Here is a 17,700-nt window from a genome sequence, read left to right as displayed (position 1 = left end):
AATGCTAGTTATGAAGTAACACATATGGTATAATTCCATTTCTTTTTTTTTTTTTAATTTTTCCTTCTTCTCCCCAAAGTCCCCCAGTACATAGTTGTGTGTTCTAGTCGTGGGTCCTTCTAGTTGTGGCATGTGGGACGCCGCCTCAGCATGGCCTGAGGAGAGGTGCCATGTCCACGCCCAGGATCTGAACCAGTGAAACTCCGGGCTGCCGAAGCAGAGTGTGTGAACTTAACCACTCAGCCATGGGGCCGGCCCCCTCCATTTCTTAAAATAATGTGTGTGCCAGAAATTTCTAACATGCACAGAATAAGGCTGGAAGAATGTAAACAAAATTTTTACCACTAGTTGTTTTTGAGTGGTGGGGTAAGGCCATCTTTAATATTTACTGAATAATCCATGTCAATGCTATAGGTCTATGTTATCATTTTTATAGTTTATGATATTCTGTTGTATGGACATACCATAATTTATTTAACCAATCCCTTATTGGTGGATATTTAAGCAGCTTTCAACATTTTCCTGTTATAAACAATGCTGTGATAAACATCTTTCATTAAATAAGGATAAATTCCAGAGGGGCAACCTCTGGGTCAAAGAGTATAGCACATTCCATCTTGATGTATATGGCTGAACGCTGCCCAGGAAAGTCTGACTCATTCTCAGTTTCCTCATCACGACACCCCCACACACAGCAGTATAGGAAGCATCTGTTTTCCCACTTACCCCCCAAGACTAAAAATTGTCATTCTTAATTTTTGCCAGTCTGATAGGTCTAAAAGACTATCTTGTGTTTCTTTCATAACCAAACTGGTGAAATAGGAAGATAGGTTTTCCTTATGCTTTGCCTTTTCCTAATATGTATTCCTGGTACAGTACTCTCTTAATTATATATAACAAGCCTTTATACTAAGTCTTACTATTTGATAGGAGAAGTGTCCCTTTTAGATCTTCCAGTTTCAAAATTTATTGACTATTGTTTACTCTTCCATGTAATTCCAGAATAAGTGTATTAAATTCTGCAAAAGACATTAGTGGTATTTTGATTGTATTGTTTTGCACTTATAAACTGGAAAGAACTGACATCTTTTACCGATGATCAAGATATATCTTGTTATAAATCAGATTTTGTTTTGCATCCTTCAGGAAGGTTTTATACTTGCCTTTAGAAAGACGTTTTTGGTTATTATTTCTAGATGTATAATTTCGTTTGGGTTCTTGTTTTGTTTTGCTTTGGGGAATGTGGTTTCTTTCCTATTACATATTTATGATTGATTATTATTGATGGAATTCAACAAGGCTAGTGAGCTTTCTGGGTTAGTCTCCTATCTAACCACTTACTGAAATCTGTAATTGATTTTAAAGCTTTGAGCATTGATTCTCTAGGGCCTTTAAGATGCTTGATCCAATCACTGACAAATTGTTTTCTCTTCCTTTCAAATATTTACACTTCTTTTTTCTTTTTCTTGTCTTATTGCACTAACCTCTAGTACAATCTTGGACAGAAGCAGTAACAGCAGGCATCATTGTCTTTTCCTGCCATGTGTAGGCATACTTCCTTCTAAGTTTTCTCAGTGAAAAATGTTTATTACACTATTCCTAGTTTTAGCCTTTCAAGATCAATTTTCAGTATTTTGTAAACTGCCTTCCTTCTTTTATCCCATCATTGTCTTGATATCAACTTACACGGGAAATGATGAAAACAAGACAATATTCTAAAGCTGTGCTACCAGTAGAAATTTCTGAGATAATAGAAATATTCTATATGCACAACTGTCCAGTACGATAGCCACTAGCCACGTGTGGCTCTTGAGCACTTGAAATGTGGCTGGCTAGTGCAACTGAGGGGCTGAATATTAAATTTTATTTAGTTAAATTAATTTAAGTGTAAACTTAAAAACCAATACTTGATTCAGTTATTGGAAAACTTTTAAGTATGTCTGGAACAACATGGGTATGTGACTCTATTTTTCAACTGTACATTTTATTTATTTTTTATTGTTCTTTATTTTTATTTTTTTGTGAGGAAGATTCTCCCTGAGCTAACATCTGTGCCAATCTTCCTCTGCCTTATATATTTGGAGCCTCCACAGCAGGCTCCACACCCAGGATCCGACCCTGCGAACCTGGCGAACCTGGGCTGCCGAAACAGAGTGCACAGAACTTTAACCCCTCGGCCACAGGGCTGGCCCCTCAATTGTAAATTTTATAGTTTAAATATTGATCAAGCATTTCCATGACAATTTAGCATCCAAATTCAGATATGTTTTAAGTACAAAATAAACACTGGGTTTCAAAGATTTAGTTCAAAAAAAGAATGTAAAATATCTCATAGATAATTTAATAGTGATTACGTGTTAAAATGTAATCTTTTGTATATAATGGATTAAATAAAATATTAAATGTATTTTCACCTGTTTGTTTTCATTTTTCTTCATATGGCTATTAGAATGTTGAAAATTACACTGGTGACTTGCTTTGTTGTTTCCATTGGACAGAGTGTCCTAAAGAAGCTGGAATGGCGAGAGGAGTTGGTGAGCCTGGGCTTGCCTTCTGACCCTGTGACCTTGAACAAGCCCTCAGGCTCCGAGCGTTGGCTGCCTTGTGTGAATCAATAGAGATCCTAAATCATGCCCTGCACACCCTCGCCATGCTGTTGTGAGACTCAAATCAAATAACGTGTGCAAAAGTGTTTTGTAAGCTGTAAGAATCATTAACGGCAACAACAGGATATTGTTAGCTTTTGCTCTGGGCTAAGTGCACACGTGGGTCAGCTGACTCAGGCCCCACCACAGCCCTACGTACGGGGTCGGTACCAGGGCTAGTCCCATTTTACAGAGGAGGAAACTGAGCCTGAAAGAGGCTGAGTGACCTGCCCAGTGTCCCAGAGCTGGAATGACTGCCAGGATCCCAAACTAGGCAGACCAACTCGGGAGTCCACAGCACACGGCAAGAGAAGCAAAGACAGCCACCACCACGTGAGAGTTGACAAGCAGGACCCGACTCCTAATAGGCTTGTAACCACATGCACCTGTCCACAGTTTTGAGGCAATGGAGGGTTCTGCTGAAGAGGGCCGGCTGTGGCTTCCATCACTCTCCACCCGGACAAGCTTGGGCAGCTCACTCAGTCAAGCTAAGCTTTAGTGTCCTTGTGAGTAGAATGGAGTTAGTGGTAGTGGCCAGCTGTGTTGGTGATTAAATGAGATAATGCCTCTGACAGCGTTAGCACAATGCTGGCATGCAGGACTAAGGATTTTAAAATGTGGCCTTTCCACCTTCCAGCTCTGGCACCAAACACTAGCCGTGTGTTTGGCCATGCTGGTCAGCCTTTTGGTTCCCAGGTTCTTTCTTTTATGAACGGGGATGACGGTGGCGTGTACCTCGGGATTTTGTATGCGGGTTGACTGGGAGTAGATGCTCCTGGATACAGTAAATACTGACAAAGGCGCCATTCCATCCCAGTGATGTCACTGGCCAAGCGCTCTGTTAGGGTCTGGGGATGCAGAGGAAGCCCCAGGGTGTGCTCCCCAGGAGGGAAGGCCTAGGTAAACAAGGGAAGATGCAGTAAAAGGGAACACGCAGCGGAGGGACCCTGGGGCCCGGCTGAGGAGGGGCTGAGAAGGGGGCACGTTTGGCGAGAGCAAAGAGGAAGGTGGAAAGCTCTGAGTTCCCAAGGCTGCCTCGGCTGCTGTCTCTAGCCTCTCCTGCCTTTGTGCTGGGGCCATGTGGCCCGAGGTTACCCTGACTGCCGCCTGTGCAGTGCCACCTCTGGCCCCTTTTGGAGGGATGAGGATGGCTGGCAGCCTTGGCCAAGTGACAAGGAGCATTAGCATCAGAACTGCCCCCCTGAGGACTGACTCTGGGTCTGGGAGACTGGCCAAAGGACCCCAGGCCAGACCCTCCTGCTTTCACTTTGAACCTCCCTGGGCCTCCTCTGAGTCCATTTCCCCACAGCCACGCTGAGTCACTCTGTGCAGGTTGCTTAACCTCTCTGGACCTACTTGCTCAGTGCTCAAATGAGAAACGGCAACCCTCTTCCTCCAGCCCCAGCCTATTGAGACTATGGGTTTAGCTAATGGATGTGGAAGGGATTTTGGTGAAAAAGCCCCCTGCAGATGTTAATCTCCTTTCTAGCCCTTACACCCATCACTTAGCCTTGCAGGGCCTGGTTTCCTTGTCTAGGAGATGGGGGTAAATGTGACACTTACGTCACATATGCATTCATTCGGCCAGTGTACTTTGGGAAGTACACTGTGGGCCCCATGCTCAGGCCAACCCCATCTCCTCCTTTCTTTGCTCCCCCAGCTGGTGTGCAGTCCTACTCCAGGTGGAGGTTCCCACTGCTGGGCCAGGCGCCAGAGCCCTGCAGAGCGAGAAAACTCCAGACTCATCCAGCTATATTTATTCAGTCACTAGGGACTGTCCTTTATTCTGAAACTCTCTCTGTCTCCAGTTGCAAAAATGTCCATTTCTTTTATGGAATGATGGTAACCAGAGGTGGGAGTTGATCTTCTAAATGTTCTTCTCTGGTATAATGAAAAGTCGGCAACTCTGATGTGGCAGGAAGGCTCTAGAATGGCCCCCTGCGATGCCCTCTTCCTAGTATTCAAGCCCTGTGTCATGCCCTCCCTTGGAGGAGAGGCTGGGCCTGGTGACTTGCTTCTAAGGAATAGAATACAGCCATAATCACTTCCGTGATTAGGTTACAAGAGGTCGTGACTTCCGTCCTGCTGGGGGACTCCTGCTCTTGTCTTCTTGTCTTGCACACACACTCTGATGAAATAAACTGCTGGGGAGGGGAGACTGACGCTGTGGCCAGGAACTGCCGTGGCCTCCGGCCAACAGCGGGAGGATGTCAGTCTCTCAGTCCTCAAGGATGAATCCTGCCAGGAGCCAGGTGAGTGTGGAAGCAGAGAACTCCCCAGGGGAGCCTGAAGATTACTACAGCCCAGCTGCAGGCCCTGGACCAGGGGGAGGCGATGGGGGCACCTGGGATGCAAAGTTGGTTTGGGGGCAATTTGTTATGCAGCAATAGCTAACCAATACATCTGGGTATTTTTAAATTTTCCTGGTCTGTGGATTCCAAAATTCAAGTACCAGTGGTGGTGAAAACAGCTCCTTACATCTCCTTTTCAGGTGAACCTGTGAGATGGTGTCTTAAGGGTGGGGAGGCAGCTCTGGGGCAGACCTGGATTCTTAACTCAGCCCTTTTGTAGCTAAATAGCTTCCGGCAAGTTACTTTGACTTCTCTGAGCCTCCAGTTCCTCATCCATGACATGGGTACCATACTGCTTTGCTAAATGAGATAATGAGTGTAAATACCAATCATGACCACTTCTAGAACATTCTTTTGTGTCAGGATCAGTGTCAGATGCTTTACCTGCATTATTGCATTTTATCCTCACAAAAGTATCAGATAAGTTGTTATTACTCCCTTTCTTGAGATGAGAAAACCGAGACTCCTGGAGGCCTGGGCGTACTGAAGCCGGCCAGACTCCAAGGCAAAGGCACGGGACCTGTGCGTGACTGACGCTTCGTAGGCCATTGATAAATTGTGACTTAAACGATTAAAGGGAGGAAGGGAGAAGGCAAGCATTCCCATGCACAGACGGTCCCTGACTTACGATGGTTCAACTTATGATTTTTTTGACCTTACGTTGGTGCAAAAGCCATACGCATTCAGTAGAAACCGTACTTCGGATTTTGAATTTCAATCTTTTTCTGGGCTAAGGATAAGCTGTACCATACTCTCTCATGATGCCGGGCGGAGGCAGCAAACCGCAGCTTCCAGGCAGCCCCACCATCCCGAGGGTGAACAACCGATACACTGACACCCATTCTGTCCCCAGACAATCGTTCTGGTTTTCATTTTCAGTACAGTATTCAGTAAATTACATAAGATATTCAACACTTTATTATAAAATTGGCTTTGTGTTAGATGATTTTGCCCAACTGTAGGCTAACGTACGTGTTCTGAGCTAGTTGAAGGTTGGTTAGGCTAAGCTATGACGTTCGGTAGGTTAGGTGTGTTAAAGGCCTTTTCATCTTGTGATATTTTCAACCTCAATGCGTTTAATCGGGATGTCCCCTCGTCTGAAGTCAAGGAAGATCTGTTTTCTCACCTGTTACCACTAGATGGCAGCAAAGACAGGCAGACGAGCCTCCACCACTTAAAGCTTAGCTGAAACTTGAGGCCCGAAAATAAATTTGTTTAGCGGAAAATTGATTCCTGCCTCATTTCCCTAAATATTTATGGAATGCTTGCGTGCCAAATGATTTACAAAAATTAGTTATATTAATGCTCATCACAATCCTATGAGGTTTGTTATCACCAACTTACAAAGGAAGAAACAGAGACAGAGTTCTTGCTTCTCAAGGTCACACAGCTAGAAAACGGCTTGAATTAAGTTAATCATTTGGCCTGACTCCTTCCAGAACTTTTCCATGCCAGTGTACGCGAGTTGCATATACATTTGTCAAGAAAGGGAGAGTAGTGTTTTCAGAATTCTGTTCATACTTATTCTTCAATTTCCTTCCTTCACCTGCCAGTGAATCTTGGAAACATTTTCAAGGGAGTCCGTGCCTTCTGGCGGCTGTACAGTATTCCATAGTGTGGTTGGGTCACAAAATGGCCAGGGAATCAACCCTCTGTGGATAGCCATTTGAAATACTTCCAATATTGTTAGGCTTTTACAAAAGATAAAAAAGAAAGAAAAAGCGTCCACAAACATCCATGAACAGACACGTCTGTGGTAGCATCTCTGTCCCGTAGCTTCCCCGGAGTGTGATCCCTGGGCTGCGGGTTGTGTGTGTGGTCGTGTGTTGATGGAGATGCTAATCACCCTCAGGTGGGTTGTGCCCATTTTCAGTCTCACCCACGGCATGAGAGTAACCCGGCTCCCGTGGCATGACCAATCCTGGAGGTTATCAATGTTCACAGTTCTTGCCAGTTTAATATAATGACCTTTCGGGTAAATATTTTAGCCGTAGACTGAGCTATGTTCAGCTTCGCCCTTCCCAGCAGGGGAGGGGTCAGAGTTTGGGTGACCAAGAGCGTCCTGGGAGAGAGGTGAGAGAAGAAAACGTCTCTGCCACCCTCCCAGGCAGACATCGCTGTGTGTGCACAGGGCGCACGCACACTGAGAAGTGCCCCTCTTTTAGGTTTCAGCGTACAAATCCCATCACCCCAACCAGACCAGGAGCCCCCTCGGGTACGTTCGTGCCTTCGTCGACGTCGACCTAGGAAGAGTGAGTGATTCACGACGCGGAGCACTGGGGATGGGGAGCGGTGACCATGGGGGAGAAGGCGGGATTTGAAAGCAGTTGGGAGACATTGCAGGGGGAGAAAGCTGAAGGGGACGGGCGGGACTTCTAGGCGCCACTCTGTGACTTCCAGACTCAGACGGGAGATGGCTGAGCCTCCCTACCGTGCAGTGGGGGCTTCGAGAACCCGAGCTATCCCTAACATCAGTGACGCCTGTGGGAGGTCCCTTCCACTCGCCCGACACCAGCGTGCCTTAGCGTCCTCGTTCCTGTCTGCACCCTGTCAGGTGAGAGCTGTGATCGCCCCCATTTTACAGAAGAGGAAACTGAGGCTCAGGGAGGTGGCATAAGGGAAGTGGCAGGCAGTGCAGAGCAGGCCGAGGCTCAGCTAAACCCAGCTGAGCGGCCTCCTCGACCTGCAGGGGGCGTAGAAACGCCTCAGGCAGCGCCCACGGCGGGGAGCCGGCATGGGCTCCTCCAGGAGGGCAACCTGGGGGCGTTCTCGCCCCGCCCTCCCCGGTGGCCCGCCCTCCCCGGTGGCCCGCCCCTCCCAGGGCCCGCGTTATCTGCATCCTGGACTCACAGCTGCATGCGCTCACCCCGCAGGCTCCTGCCCTGGCAGGCAGCCTCTGACCTTTGGATATGTAAACAAGCCACACAGCAGGGCTCAGGGTGACCGGGCGTGTCCTTGGAGCCTGAGCTGTGGGCATGCCCAGGCAGGCGTGTGCGCGTGTGCTCAGGGTCATGAGGGTGCCTTCCGGCCTCCACATGTCCACTTGGACTGGAACCTAGGGGCCCAGGACATCATACCCCTCCTGCTGTCTGCCCATACGCTGGGGACTTTCAAGGATGGTTTCAATGCCCAGCTTACTTCCTAGAAGAGAACCAGGCTGGACTAAGGGACCCTGAGGATCAAAGAGGGGATGACAAGCACCCGGGGCCACACGGCAGACAGAGCCGGGTCCACAAGCATAGACCAGGCAGGTGACACCTTCTCTGGGTCTTAGTAGCCTTATGTGTCCAGTGCGGAGAGGCCTGCCACCATCCCTGGCTCATCACCCCCCTCCTTGCTGCAGACCCTCACCGACTGGTGCTCACCGCCCACTCCCCACAGCTCCTTATCTCCATGGTCCTGGAGCCTGCTGATTCCTGGGACGGGACCCACCCTCCCTGGGGGACCAGATGGATGGGATGACAGGGGCTGCTCGTGCCTGATATGGGGCTCAGCCAGCCCTGGCCTTTATCAGTGGGGCTTGGGGCTCTGGGAAGGCATGTGGCCCCGTCTGGGAGAGGCAGCAGTGGGGAGGGGTGCCCAGGTCCTGGGCAGTTGAGATACAACACAGGGACTTTTTTTAGTAATTAAAAAAAGAAAAATCTCCATGGCTTTGTCTGATTAGAAAGCTAATTCAGGCGTGTTACAATAAGTTTGACATAACCAGAAATAGATGGTATTGAAAGTGAAAGTGGCTATGAATCCACCCCTCAGACATAATCTCTGGGCCCGGTTTGGGGTCATCTCTCCAGATTTTTTCTGCACATAGACTAACACTGTCAATTATTTCCTGGACTGGAATCATATAATAGAGCGTGGTGTGGGGGCTCACCATGTGTCCCGGGTCTCAACTTGCCTTTATTTTTCATGTAACAACACAACATGGACATCATTCCATATTGGGCCAAATATGGAGCCCACTCCTTTTGACCGTTCAGAGCTTTCTTCCTATGTGTGAATCATCATTTATTTTTTAATCAATTTTATTGTGGTATAATTTACATACAATCAAATGCACCCATTTTAAGCCTACAGTTCAATGACTTTCAGAAATTTATACAGTCGTGTAAGCAGCACCATAACCAAGGTCTAGAACGTTTCCATCACCGAAAAGTTCCTCCTGCCCCTTTGCAATCACTCCCTTGTCCCTTCGTCCAGCCCGAGGCAACCACTGAGCTGTTTCCAGTCGGTACAGTCGAGATTTCCTTTTCCAGAATTTCTTTTTTTTTTTTTTTTAAAGATTTTTATTTTTTCCTTTTTTCTCCCCAAAGCCCCCCAGTACATAGTTGTATATTCTTCGTTGTGGGTCCTTCTAGTTGTGGCATGTGGGACGCTGCCTCAGCGTGGTCTGATGAGCAGTGCCATGTCCGCGCCCAGGATTCGAACTAACGAAACACTGGGCCGCCTGCAGCGGAGCGCGCGAACTTAACCACTCGGCCACGGGGCCAGCCCCTTTCCAGAATTTCTTTTAAATGAGTTCATGCAGTAGGCTTCCTGGTGGCAGGTCTCCTTCACTCCACTTGATGTTATTCGGGTCCACCCACGTGGTTATGTCACCAGGTATGGGTTGCCGTTCGTTGCAGAGGAGTGGTCCATCGCAGGGGGGTGCTGCATCGCACATCCCCTCCACCTGTTGATGGGGGTTTGGATTATTTCCAGTTTGGGGCTATTAATCCCTTATTTTTAAAACTGCAGTGAGGAAGGACATTGAGATTGTTCCAAATATTTATTATTACCTTATAAATGAAGCAGCACTGGGTAGCTGTGCACATGTCTATGGTCATTTATTGCAGGAGGGAAGTCATGACACTCAAGATATGATAGAAAAATTTTTAAAAAGAGACCACTGTGTTCCAGCCAGGGAACCAGAGGCCCAGACATGGCAAGTGACGTGCCCCAAATCACCCTGTGAATCAGTTTCCAGGTAGAGACCCGAACCCAGCTTGGCCTTGCCCCGTCTCTCTCCAGGACCTTGCACAGAGCACAGCAGGCGCTCCACGAGGGGCACCCATTGCTGATGAGATGATGATGCTGCTGATGGCAATGGCAATGTGGTCCCAGGGTTAACTGCCAGGACTGCTGCTCAGCAGTGTACTCAGTGCTTTTCATGCATCAGCCCACTTTAGCCACACAGTATCCCAATGAAAGAGGTAAAATTATTTTTCCCATTCTATAGATAAAGATACTGAGGCACAGAGAGGTGACCCACCTTGCCTGAGGTCACACAGCCAAGAAGAGGCAGAGCCCAGACTCACACCAGGCAGTCAAGCTCCAGAGCTGCCTCCCTCAAACCACATGGTCACGGTCCCTACAGAGCAAGGAAGGCGGCATGGTGGTGGATGCAACCCAGGTGGCCTGGACCTTTGGCAATGTGATGCTAGACCATTTTCTAAAGCTGAAATGACAGGAGAAAGAGGGAGCTAGACCTCCTGGCTTCACTCCCTGAACGGAGTCAGGAGAAGCAGGCGATTGGTGGCTTTTCCAGGCTGGAAATTGAAGGCTTAGTCTTGGTCCCCAGTGGCCAAGCTGGTGACCCTGAGCAAGGGAGGTGGCCTTTGTTCCGTGGGGCAGTCGAGGCTGGCCTCCTGTCACACCATATTTCACTGCTGGTTTACACGCCTGAAATCCATGGAGCCACGTGTCCGTCTGTGCCCACCACTGGAGAGCAACCTGTTCCGGGTCTCGAAGTCCTCCTTCGCCCTCCAAGCCACTCACCTTCTCCCTCCCCGGCCCCTGCCTTCAGGACCCATGCGATAGGTGCCCCCTGCTTCTCTCCAGATTCAGCAATACCACATCAATGGCCTTGTTCACAAATTTATACCCACTAAAAGACATATGCTGTATACAACATTTATTGAGCACTGTTATAATTTAAATGAATTAACATTTAATCTTCCTAACAACTCTATGATGTAAATATCATATTATCACATTTTACACAGGGAGTGTCTGAGGCTCAGAGAAGTTGAGTGCTTTGCCCCAGGTCACCCAGCATGTACAGGGCAGAGCCAGGATGTGGGTCCTCTCAGACTGTTCCTGAGCCCACACTCTTAACCACCATACTACATCTCCCTCCCCACTTAGGGCACCCAAGAATCCCGGGCTCCCTCCGATCCCATCCCTCCTACAACATCTGTCCATCAGCAAGGGGCTAGAGTACAGCATCACTGTTAAAAACACAGTTCCCTAGAGTCAATGGTCTTGGGTTCAAATGCTGACACCACCATTCACTGGCTGTGTGTCTTTTAGCAAGGCTCATAACCTCTCTGAGCCTCACTTTGCTCATCTATAAAATGGGAATGACGACAGGATCCATCTCACAGAGTTGTGAAGATTAAATCAATAGTGTAGACCACTGGTTCTCAAAGTATGGTCCAGGCACCCCTGAGGATCTCCACGACCCTTTCAGGGGATCCATGAGAGCAAAGTTGTTTTCATTATAAGACTAAGGTGTTATTTGCCTTTTTGAGTCTCATCCTCTCATGAGTGAACAGTGGAGCTTTCCAGAGGCCACATGTCATGGGATTTCACAGCAGGTTGACAACAGAAGCAGAAACGAGAATCCAGCTGTCCTCTAATAAGCCAGACATTAAAGAGATTTGGAAAACTGTGAACAATGCTACTCTTCACACTAACATTTTTCCAAAAATCTGGTTATTTTCATAAGAGAGATTATTTATGTTAGTGTTTATCATTATTCTTACATTAATTAATTAATACTTATTAAAAGTTTCAGTTTCAATTTCTAATACAGTCAATGTTGATGGACATAACCACCATGAACTAAAGATCTGTGGGGTCGTCAATAATTTTTAAGAGTATGAAGGGGTCCTGAGACCAGAAAGTTTGAGAACAGCTGGGTGAGTGCAAGGCGCTGGCTGTGTCTGTGGAAGGAGGCACCCTTGACCTTGGACTCGCAGAAACTCGTCTTTCTCTTTCTCCAGGGCTGTGTCTCCCTCCTCTGCCAGCCCTGCTGGAGCTCATCGCTAAACCGCAGGTGGCTGAACCTTGACCAAGGGAGATATGTCAGCCCTTGCCCCTGGGTCCACCATGGCCGATTGCTGTGTGACCCTGGACTAGGTGCTGGGACTCTCTGGGCTTCCCCTTTCTTCATCTGAAGGGCAGGCAGGGTCGGCCAAACAGGTTTCTGCAGCCCCCTGAACTGCTAACAGTGTGAGAAAGGGGGAACAATAAATCTTAAATCTGCCGGCCTCGAGGTTGGAGCTGAGAACACCAGCAGGAAGGCAACAGTGTGCCCCCAGCCTGCGGAGGTGAGAAGCACTACGAGTCCGTCAAGAGACAAGATGAGAACATGGGAAAAGCTCCACATGGGGCTCACCAGGTCTGGGCGTCTAGCCCCTGCAAACTCTCGAGGCTGCAGGACCCTCAGCCTCAGGGCACCTCAGTTACGGCATCCGTGAAATGGGAAGGTTGAACTCTCGGTTGCCGATGTTCTAGCTGGAACATGGGACGTTCTAGCCCTAGGCGTCCAGGCCTCCTTTCCCTTCGTCTTTGCACCAAGAAGGCCACAGGTGCGGAGAAGAGAACACGGACCAGGGAGAAGTGCTGTGTGGGGAACTGCCAAGATCCCCCCTGACCTCAGGCAAGTCCTGTGCCTCTCTGAGCCTCGGCTCCCAGGGATTTAAAACACGCACAGCGTAGTCCAACTGAGAGCTGGCTTCTGTCTGCCCTGCAAATCCGTCGGCTGGCTGGGGATTCAGCAGACCCTCGATCTCAGGGCCTCGTATCCCAGATGGAAGTGCCATCCCCAAACCTCTCTGTCCCTCTACAGGGCCAGGCCGTTCCCGAGTCACTCTACAAAACTTTATGTAGCACCTGCTGTCACCAAGCCACAGGGCAGACTGGAGCCCAGAGGAGAGAAAAACAGGTATTTTCAATTCTCTGTATTCCATTCCGCTAATCAGGATTCACTCCACAGGAACATTCACTCGGGGCTCAGGGCTGTGCTAGAGATAAGAGAAGAATGAAGTGTGGTCTTTGTTTAAAAATGAGCCTGGAACTTCACTAGGAGAGGCGTTTGTTTGCATACTCATTCACTCATTCATTCATTCAACAAATATCCACTGAGGACCTACTGTATGCCAGGTCCTGTGCTATAAACACAACAGACGCGGGTTCTGCCCTGGTGGAAATTACAGTTTAGCAGAGGAAGCAGATGTTAAACAGATAAACACACCCTTACAGAGACTATTATTCATTCTGATGACTTACATGAAAAAAAATGGTGTGAGATGGAGTAATAGGAAAGGATTTTTCATTGGAGATTGTGAACAGCTGTTAGTAAGACAGACCTTGAGGACAGTGGAGTAATCAGAGAAGAGTTTATTTCCTTCTCATAATGAGAAGTCTGGAGGTAGTGGCTGCTCATGTTGGGTTAGCAGTTCCAGGATGGAGGTCTCTCTTGTACCTTACGTTCCCAAGATGGCTGTTGGAGCGTCAGCCTTCATGTTTGTATTCCAGATGGGAGAGCAAAAGGGCACACCTTGGTTCTCTATCCCCCTTTTAAGGAGCCTTCTCAGAAATCCACACATCTGCTTATATCTCATTGGCTAGAACGCAGTCACATAGCCACGCCTGGCTGGAAAGGAGGCTGGAAAATGAAGAAATGAGCTGGACATCCTGAATGAAATAAGAATTCTATCAGAAGAATGAAGAGAGAAAGGATATCGAGTAGGCGTATTAGTTTCCTATTGCCATGGGAACAAATCGCCCCAGGCTTGGTGGCTTAAAACAGTAGACATTTATTCCCTCCCAGTTCTGGAGGCCAGGAGTCCATAATCAGTATCACTGGGCTGAAATTAAGGTGTTAGCAGGGCTGGACTCCCTCCAGAATTTCTAGAAGAGATTCGGTTCCTTGTTTTTTCCAGCTTCTGGTAGCTGCTGGCATTCCTTGGCTTGTGGCCACATCACTCCAGTCTTCAAGACCAGCATCTTCAAATCGCTCTCTGCTTCATCTCGCATTGCCTTTTCCTCCCTATATGTTCCCTCCGTTCCTCCCTTATAAGGATACATATGATCACATTTAGGGCCCAGCCTGAGAATACAGGATAATCTCTCATCTCAGGGTCCTTAATTTGATCACAGCTGCAAATGGCATCCTTTTTCCACATCAGGGAACATTCACAGGTTCCAGGGATCAGGGCCTGCTATCTTTGGGGGCCATTTCTCAGCCTACCACAGTATATAAAATCACTTTCTATTCCCAGGGACTTCATTTATACTGGAGGGTCAGAGAAGGCCTCTCCAAAGATGCTGCACCCGAGGTAGAAAGGAAGTGGAGGACTTAGCATGGGCAAGAGTGTCCTAGATCAAGGGAACAGCATGTGGGAAGGCTTGAGGTGAGAAAGAGCTTGCCATGTGGCTGGTGGGGCCGGCAGGGGTGGGCAGGACAGTGTAGAAAGATGAGCTGGGGCCCAGGAGCCCTGCAGCCATGGCAGGGGGGGTTGTCTTTATTCTGTTTTTAAAAGATCATTCAGGCAGCCGTATGGAGACTGAGACTGCTGCAAAAATCCAGGTGAGACAGGGCCATAGCTGGGGGTTGGAGGCCCTGGTCAGAGAGGGCACAGGGCGTGGTGATAGTTTGCATGGGGTGGGGCTGCACCCTTGATACTGGACCATAAGGATTCAAGGCTCTCTTAAAAATAGAAAGAAAAAGACAGAATCCTGTAGTTCTATAGTTGAAAGAGACCTTAGACATCATTTTCCAGTTAGGCAAAGTTCCCCCCAGAGGGGGATCTTGACTCCCCCTGACCACGGTGAAAGAAGAGCAGAGTGGGGACATTAATTAATTGAGTGAGGCAAAGAAGAAGAGGCCGGAGTGGGCCCTTGAGTCCTGGAAGGCTTCCTGGAAGAGGCGGAAGTTGATCAAGACCTGGATAGAAAAGGAAAGGGAAGCTGAGGCACGTGTCGCATTTGGCCTTGTAATAGCGCTGCGTTTCTTCCAGGTTTCACATCTCGCCTTTTCCTTGCAGCTTGGGAGCATTTTGGGCTGGGGATGTGTTTGAGTCTATTTACCAAACCCAAGAGCTGTGTGTAGGGCAGGGTAGTGTGAAGGTCACAGGGAGAGCAGACGACCTTCGACAACCCGTTCCCTTCCTGAGCCTCAGTTGTCCCATCTATGAAATGGGGTAATAATGGTGCCTGCCAGATAGGCTTTGTTCTGAGGATTCAATGAGACAAAGAATTAAATCTAGGGGTGGATTTAGAAGGCGCTAATGAAGCTTAAACTTCAGGACCCCTCACTTGCTCTGGGAGGGGCCCTTGACATGTGTTCACACAGTGATCCCAGGATGTGCAGCCAAAAAGATAGGACAAAATATAATAGAGGTGTGTCGGGCAGTCAATTCATAGAAGTGTTATCTTATTTCTCTGGATTTTGCGATGTTTATGGAATTGGTAGTTTTTAAAAATTTGCTATTTGCTGTGCTTTCCTTTCCCATGCTAGTAAACATTCATGTTTGCACTAATGTTGTATTTATAATTTTGCATTTTGAGCTCTTTTTCCTAAAAAAAGGCTCCTGAGATGGTGTGAGCTTCGGGTTCCACCAGACCCGCAGTGGCTGGCCGGTGGCGCATGCCGTGCGAATCTGCCGGCTGCCGGCCTCAGAAGGGCAGGCTGCTGGCAGCCTTGCCTGGTCAGCAGCCAAGGCCATGAGCGCTGGGGCCTTTTCTCTTTCCACCTTCAGTGTCTCTCCCCAACACTGAGCTCCGGGAGGGCAGGGTCTCTTCCTGTCTCTCACTGGACCCCCAACACTCACCACAGCATCTGGCACGGGGCAGGTCTTCAGCCCACAGGAGGCGCGTGAACAAACATGAGATGAATGAATGAAGGCTGCTGCCGCCTGGTTTAGGTGGGGACCAAACCTGAAGGCGTGACAGTTCATGAGCAGGCTGACCTGAGCTTGCCCAGGGGTTCCTGGGCAGGGCTGACCCTGGATTAAGGTCCCTGGGCGCTGATTCAGAGGGAGGACAAGATGAGACAACTTTGGCCTTGACCTTGACCTTGGCCTTGACTGATAAAAAGGAGAACAAGTTCTTCCCCTATCGCTAAACCACGAAAGCACCTCTTAGAGAAGACTTCTCTAGTCAGGGCCACCGCGCTCCTGACCACATACCACTGGGCCCTGAGCGAGAGCCTCCTTTGTCCCCTGACCTTAGACTGAACTTCAAACTCCAGGAAGGCCACTGGCTGGTTCTCAGGACACAGGGTGGGCAGAGAGCAAATCCCTCAGGCAGTGAAGTGGGAAGTGTCATCGGTTACTTAACCTCTCTGGGCGTCAGGTTCCAGGAGATGTGTAACTTTGAGCAAGTTGCTTCACCTTTCTGAACATCAGCTTCCACATCTGTGAAATGGGGCAGTAACAGCATCCACTTCACAGGGGTGTGGTGAGGATTAAGAGGGATAAGGCCTGTAAAGCATTTAGCACAAGGCTTGGCACACAGTAAGCGCTCAGTAAATATCATTTATTATTATTCCTTCTACTTAGGATTCCCAAATGCCAGTCTGTGGAAATTTTTTTTGATTCAAAGTGAAATGAGAAAAATTAATATGGAGGAAAAGTTCAATTTATTAATATCTCCATTTTCTTCAGTTTATCTTTTTTTCTAAATTTCCATTAATATATTACTTTTACAATAAGAAATAAGGAACAGAAGTCATGTATAATTAGAAATATACATACACCCTATATATATAAAACTGTAAAGAAATAGCTGAAATGTTAACAATAATTACCCTTCTGGGTGGTGAGAATAAGGGGTGAGTAATTTTTATTCTGTTCTCGATAAATTTCCAAATTTTTTGCAATGAGTCTGTGTTTCTTTTACTAAACATGTTATTGGAAAACAGGAATAAAATTTTATTCGACCTCTTCTGAGATGGTGCCCTTCCCACTAATTTCATGTGAAAATGTCCCCTCTTTTTATGAAATCATGATCAGAATAGATGATAACTGGTTTGCTTAAAAGCCATTCTGGGTAAAATTTAAAATGGACATCCCTGTTCCCAATTTCTTTTTTCCTGAAATTTCAGTGGTCTGTGAATCCTGTTGTCTGATAGCCATCCACTATTCTAGACCAATTACCTCATTTGAGACATGGGGAAACTGAGACTGAGGGAGACGGAGCAAGCTTTCCCCCTCTTCATTCTAAAAACGTAAAAAATACAAACGATAACATGACAAACATCCAAGTCCTCCTGCTCAGAAGTGACAACGATTCAAAGTTTGTTATGTTTGCTTAATCCTTTGTTTTTATTTTTTTTATTACAAATGGAGTCAAAGCCCCATTTCTCTCCCGATTCTCTGTCCAGCCCCTCCCCCCACTCCCCCTTAACCCCCGCATCCACTCTCATGTGTGGCATATGCATCAAAGAACCACATGGGTAGTGTTGTTTAGTGTGTGTGTTTCAAAATGACATAAATCGTATCAGACTGCACAGATCATCGGGCCAAGTCGTTTTTTCTCCTTTCAACATTACGTTTTTGAGGTCTATCTGTATAAATAGAAACGCTCAATCATTTCTCTTTAGTGTTTAGTATTCCAGCTGGTGTATCCATTTCCCTTCGAGGTACATTTAGGCTGTTTCCAGATGACTTTTCCAAGTTTTGACACTGACAGGAGTCAAATGCCCTTTCCACTGCCCG

This window comes from Equus caballus, chromosome 14 (genome assembly GCF_041296265.1).
Source record: "Equus caballus isolate H_3958 breed thoroughbred chromosome 14, TB-T2T, whole genome shotgun sequence".
NCBI classification, from domain to species: domain Eukaryota; kingdom Metazoa; phylum Chordata; class Mammalia; order Perissodactyla; family Equidae; genus Equus; species Equus caballus.
This window is presented reverse-complemented; position numbering follows the sequence as displayed.